The sequence below is a fragment of the Miscanthus floridulus genome, chromosome 6 (assembly GCF_019320115.1).
Source record: "Miscanthus floridulus cultivar M001 chromosome 6, ASM1932011v1, whole genome shotgun sequence".
NCBI classification, from domain to species: Eukaryota; Viridiplantae; Streptophyta; class Magnoliopsida; order Poales; family Poaceae; genus Miscanthus; species Miscanthus floridulus.
The window spans coordinates 104,585,446-104,592,262 of record NC_089585.1 but is presented as its reverse complement, the minus strand read 5'-3'; positions in this window follow the sequence as shown (position 1 = coordinate 104,592,262).

Sequence of the window (6,817 nt, the reverse complement as noted above, 5' to 3'; positions counted from 1 at the left end):
GTGGAATTTGATGAATCTAACGGCTCCTAAGGAGCACATGAGAATCTTGATGATGTAGGTGATGAACCATTGAGGGAGGCTATGAAGAACATTCCGATTGGAGACATCAATCCTAAAGATGATAAAGATGATGTACAAGTGATTGATCCACCTTCTTCATCAAGTGTGCCATAATATGGTGAAAAAGATGGGAGAGTAGAAAATGAAGATACTCATGTGTCCCATGAACAAATGGTGGTACAAGCACAAGATGTTGATGCCCCACAACCTCCTCCTCAAGTGGTCAATAGAAGAAATACACCTCTACTTCAAGATCATCCACAAGATCTCATCATAGGGAGTCTATCAAAGGGTGTAATGACTCGATCTCAAAAACTTGCTTCATTTATTGCTCATCACTCTTTTGTCTCTTGCTTTGAGCCTACTAAGGTAGAAGAAGCTCTTCAACATCTGGATTGGATAAATGACATGCATGAAGAGTTAAACAACTTCACCCGCAATGAAGTTTGGACTCTTCTAGAGTGGCCAAAAGGTGCAAGAGTCATTGGAACAAAGTGGGTGTTCCAAAACAAGCAAGATGATCAAGGTGTTGTGAGGAACAAGGTAAGACTAGTTGCAAAGGGGTTCTCTTAAGTTGAAGGTTTGGATTTTGGAGAGTCCTTTGCCCCGGTTGCAAGATTAGAAGCCATCCGTATCCTCCTTGCATATGCATCACATCATGAAATAAAACTTTATCAAATGGATGTCAAAAGTGTATTTTAAATGGCTTTATTAATGAACTAGTCTATGTCGATCAACCTCCCGGGTTTGAAGACTCTAGATATCCTAATCATGTTTATAGGTTGTCCAAGGCATTATATGGGCTTAAGCAAGCCCCAAGAGCTGGTATGAGCGCCTTCGAGACTTCCTCATTGAGAAGGGCTTCACCATTAGGAAGGTCGACACCACACTATTCACTAAGAAGCTTGATGGGCATATCTTCATTTGTCAAGTGTATGTTGATGATATCATCTTTGGATCATCAAATGAAGATTTATGCAAAGAGTTTGGTGAATTGATGTTGAAGGAGTTCGAGATGTCAATGATTGGAGAGTTTATATTCTTTCTTGGTTTTCAAGTCAAGCAAATGAGAGAAGGGATTTTCATCTCTCAAGAGAAATATATTAACAATCTTCTCAAGAGATTCAAGATGGATGAATGTAAGCCAATCAAGACACCAATGCCAACTAATGGACATCTCAACCTAGATGAGGGAGGTAACCCAGTTGATCAAACTCTCTACCGCTCTATGATTGGTAACTTGTTATATTTGACCGCATCTAGGCCCGACATCATGTTTAGTGTGTGTATGTGTGCTAGATTTAAAGCTAATCCTAAGGAAACTCATTTAATTATCGTAAAAAGAATCCTTAGGTATCTTAAGCACATACCAAGCATTGGCCTTTGGTATCCCAAAGGAGCTATATTCGAATTAGTTGGCTATTCTGATTTAGATTATGCCGGATGTAGAGTTGATAGAAAAAGCACATCTAGAGGGTGCCATTTGCTTGATAGATCACTTGTGTCTTGGTCCTCCAAGAAGCAAAATAGTGTGGCTTTATCCACCGTCGAAGCGGAATACATTGTCACGGGTGTTTGTTGTGCACAAATACTTTACATGAAACAAACTTTGCTAGACTATGGTGTAGTTCTAGATAAAGTACCTCTTTTGTGCGACAATGAAAGTGTGGTAAAACTTGCAAATAATCTGGTTCAACACTCTCGCACCAAGCACATAGATATTCGCGATCACTTTCTTAGAGATCATGTTGCTAAAAATGATATATCACTAGAAGGTGTAAGGACCGAGGATCAATTGGCAGATATCTTCACTAAACCGCTAGATGAGGCCACATTTTGTAGATTGCGGAATGAGCTCAATGTGCTTGATTTTAGTAACTTCACTAAAAATTGAGCTTGTGTTGTCCCTTGCATTGCATTGTAAAATACAACATGTTTAAATCTTTGGTAATGCATATAGGGCTTGTCTAACATGGTTAAGATAACCGCCGAAAAGTGTGTGAAGAAGCTTAACCTTGGATCAAACTTGACAAGCAACTAGATTTACTTACAAGTATTGCATTGCATATGCATAAATGTTATTTTGTCGTTTGTCTTCAAATTGCCCTCTTATTGTCTATTTTCTTAAAAAGAATTATAGCCTAAGGAAAAATATTTTGAAAAACTTGAGGGTTTGAGAGGTCACTCACATCAGTCTCAATTGGTGTTTATTTGGATCTTATTTGAGTTGGGACTTGATTGAGAACAGGCAGCACAAAGGACTTTGAAGATTTGCTGAAGAAAGAGTGATCGGACGCTGCACCAGACTCTGGAGTCCAGCGTCCAGTCAGTTCACAGGAGGTGAACTTGCTGCGAAGGAGTGACCGGACTCTGGCTTTTAGCATCCGGTCAGAAGGCTTTCAGCATCCGGTCATGTGGAAGAAGACGAAGGCAGTATTGACCGGACTCTGAGCTGCATCCGGTCAGTGTCCACCAGATGCGTTCGATCGCAATTCTAGAGGAATTGGACCTCTCTGGAATCAACTGGACGCTGGGTGGTAGCGTCCGGTCGCTGCCACCGGAGCGTTCGGTCAATGGGGAATGTGCATTTTCAGGACTCTTTTCTCCTTTCTTATTCTATCATGTCAAGGACCCCTTTTTAACGCGTGCTACCGTGCATTTTTCCTACATCAACGCCGCAGCTTCGCCCTAAGCCACCTGCCTATGCTGCCATTCCCATGTGTCACCGAGCCACCATAGATCCACGCACCGCTGTGCCGCCGTCGAGCCACCGCAGCAGCCACATCTGCGTCGTGCCCATGTTCGCGCATCTCGCCATTGCCACACCACCACACCACCATGTTGTTGCTCCACTTGCCCATGCGCTACCACTGCTCCTATGCCACACTATGCCCTAGCCGTGCCTGCACTAGCGCCACCGAGCTCACTCGCATGCCTCCCTGTGCTCGCGCCACCGCAAGACCCACCACAGCAAAGCTGCCGTGCCTCCACTGCCCTAGCTATCACCGAGATTCATAGAAGTTGCTCCTCCATTGGATCTCCAGTGCCACTGCCAAACCCTAGCGCCTACATTGCTTCCTCGCCAGAGACTCCTGCGCTTTGCTAACCCTAACCCTGCCTCGCGATTCGGTGGTTCCCCGCACGTCGTTCCTCTTCTCGTCGTTTCATCAGATTCGCCAGGTAGCAAGCCCTATGTTTCAATTTCATACCTAATTGCTTGCTCTATTAGGGTTTCGTATCTCTAGATGCATAATCTAAGTTATTTGTATATCCTACCTATTCCATCGTGCAGCGAGCCGGTTCCGTTGAGGTGTCAGTGGCAGTTGTCAGTTAACTCGGGGCTAAGCTCGTGAGTATAGAACGAGGCCAAGCCTTGAAAGTGTCAGTTGATCTTTGTCAGGGGCAGTTGATTCTTCTTTGATCCATTAGATGGCTCGTACAAAGAATGTTGGAGGTGTTCCCGGTGATGAGGATTGGAGGCCCCTGCCTTGTTAGCCTGCAGAACCAAAAGGAAAGGCGACCAAGAAGTTGGCAGTAAGGAAGCACAAGTATCCAGATGCAGACACAGCGAGAGCCACCACGGTTACTAAGGCCGCAGAGCATGTCGAGAGAGGAGGTGCTCACAGTGGAGTCCTAATTGCTGATCTGCTTTCACCAGAGGCGATGGCTTCACTTGAGCGAGTTGAGCACCTTCACGGTGGTCTAGCTGGGACTCTCATGATTGGCGGACGGTGTGTTGCCATTGACAAGGTTCAACCTTAGGGGGAGCCTGCACAGCAGTAGCCTCAGCCACCTCAGCAGCAGCCTTAGCTAGCACAGCAGACTCAGGAGCCACAGCCAGCACAGCAGTCTTAGGAGGGTGAGCAGGTCCAACAAGCCAAGGAGATAGAGCCGGCACCACAGCCATAGTTACACAGCTCTGGTCGTACTCTGGTTCTAGTCATGTCAAGGGCAAACACTCAATGTAGGGGTTCTCGTCCACCGCCTCGACCACAGGGTCCGCCTCTAGTGACCCATCTTGACCTGAGGGCTGCCAAGGCCAATCAGGTGCAGCAGCTGAGGTTTGTGGACTTTGAGGTGTGGTTTCTACCTAGGAGGGATCAGAGAGCATCAGAGGGATTCTATACACCCCTGCAGGAGGACTTCTATAATGCCTATCTGAACAGCGGAGCAGTTTTCAGATCACAGAGGGTGTGCAACATCGAGTCTATTATTGCAGCAGCTAGAGAGCACATTCACCCCTACCTTGCATATCTGCTAGGGCTGACAGATTTGATTGGACGGACCGGATTATATGTTCCATCTTGGGTTCGTTAGTTCTATGCATCTCTCTAGATTGACCAACATCATAGGTCTATACACTTTGCATTCAGAGGCAGAGACTACCGGTTGACGAGCACTAGGGTTAGGGAGATACTTAGGCTACAGGAGCAGCCAGTCAGGCTCCATGAGGTGTGCTATGGACAGACCACACCCCTAGACACCCTCATAGTGGTATGGTACCTCCTACAGACTTGGTTCATCACTGCTTCATAGAGCCCTTTGGCGAGGGGTCGAGGAGGAACCCCAGTGATCTCACTCCCACTGCTCGAGTGATTGAGGCTATCATGAGGACTTTACTTCCGAGGATGGGATATAGAGAGGGATTGACTCGGATACAGCTATGGCTTCTCAACTCTCTGATGTAGCAGATAGTCTTTGATATCTGGGATCTTCTTCTATCAGAGATGGAGGACACTATAGCTGAGGGCTTCAGAGGTCATAGGCAGCTACCCTATGCTCACTGGGTCACATTCCTTATCCACAGAGTAGTTACCGTTTGGTCACCTGAGATGATTGCTGAGTATAGTGATGCCACCATAGAGTTTCCTGCTTATAACCTAACTCAGATGATTCACCACAGTACACCATAGGCACCTAGTCAGCCATGCCATCGTCTAGAGGTGCCAGAGACTATAGCCTAGCAGGATGATATTATCAGGGGTATTGCAGCCATAGAGGAGGAGGAGCTTGCTCAGCAGGAGGGGTTGGTCACTAGCGAGCCCAGTGACAGTTGTGATGATGACTACCAGCCCATTCCTCATATGCCTCCACGATGACATGATGCTGAGGCCGGTAGCTCCAGTTCAGTGCCACCTGCTCCGCAGATAGACCCTGCTCTTCTTGCTATATTTGAGTGGATGAGGCAGGACTAGGTACGATAGGCTCAGGAGATAGCTACTACATTTGCTCAGTTTCAGACTCGGCAGGATGAGTTTCAGCGCCAGCAGCTTGTTATTCAGCAGCAGACACAAGCACTATAGCAGCAGCAGCAGGCTATGCATCAGTAGTAGATCCTCATGCAGCAGCAGCTTCTCGGATTCATACAACATGTAGTGACAGCGATTGGGGCCCCACCGCCACAGGCTTTGCCCCAGCTTGGTAAGCCTACAACCACTTCGATGACTCTAGCATTATAGCCTAGTGGGCTTCAAAGTTAGGGATAGCCACCAGCACAGTATGCTTCATCGACAGAGCAGGTGTCCCAGTGGTTCGCTTCGCCAGTGGTAGCCCCACAGTTCACACCACTCCAAATGGGCTTCACATCGGCACAGACGTCGTCGCTGCTTGAGCCAGATACTTCAGTCTCTAAGAGTCTTGGAGCCTCCTTCAGTGAGTTGACAGGGCAGCCCACTCCTCCATACCTACAAGTTCTAGGTCCTTTTATGGCTGCACCTATCACAGCGACGACAGAGATGCTCCCCTCCTCAGTGGCATCATCAGAGCCAGCTGCTTCAGTTATACCAGCTCAGCCTACAGCAGCACTAGTTCCTGATCTGACCTAAACTGCTTCAGCATCACTACCAGCTATAGAGGGTCAGATAGCCCAGAACTCAGGATCAGACGATGATGGCACCCAGTTCCACCTTGCTCCTCATACCTCAGCGCCTGGCTCATCCACTGCAGCCCCGCCGACCGACCCTTAGGTTTTAGTGTTTGACGCCAAAGGGGGAGGGGGTTCGAGTATGTTAGGCTTAGGGGAAGCTACTTATCCATGAGGAGCTTAGTTATTATATTAGCTTATCTATTACATTTGGAGTTTTTATATGTGAGATACACTATTATGCATTTGTGTGTGTGATACATTATGCATTCATGTTTACTACTATATTTATGTGATAGTAATATCTACATGATCGTGATATATGATATGTGTGCTCTCTACTTTGAATTCTTTATGTCATATCACTTGTGCTTTGCTCATTTGCCTTTGCTTCCGCGTTTTACTCCAATGCAAATGAGCTTTATTACTTGTACTCATGCTTATTTCATATCTTTTGAGTACATCATATTGGCTTGGGTCATATAAGCTTGCCTAACACCTTTGTTCTTATTGCCAAAAGCTTATATGAACCAAGCATGTTAAAAATCTCATCTCTTTTACATACTCGAGGTAGTATTATCATCAATCACCAAAAGGGGGAGATTGAAAGCATCTAGGCCCCTAGTTGGGTTTTCATGATTAATGACAATATGTGATTATTGTGACTAACATGTGTTTTGCAGAAACAATTGAGTTAGGTCATGGTAATGGAGATTGATTAGGCAATCATGGTTGTCATGCCCCTACGATGGAAATCGTTTCGGTTTTCAAAGGATGGACGACAAGGTTAAGGATGGACTAGTTCTAAGTGTCATTTGGAGTTGGAGAGACACTTAGAGTAGTTTAGGACTTTGTTTTTCCTTTGGCCGTACTATTAAGGGGGGTATGAACGGG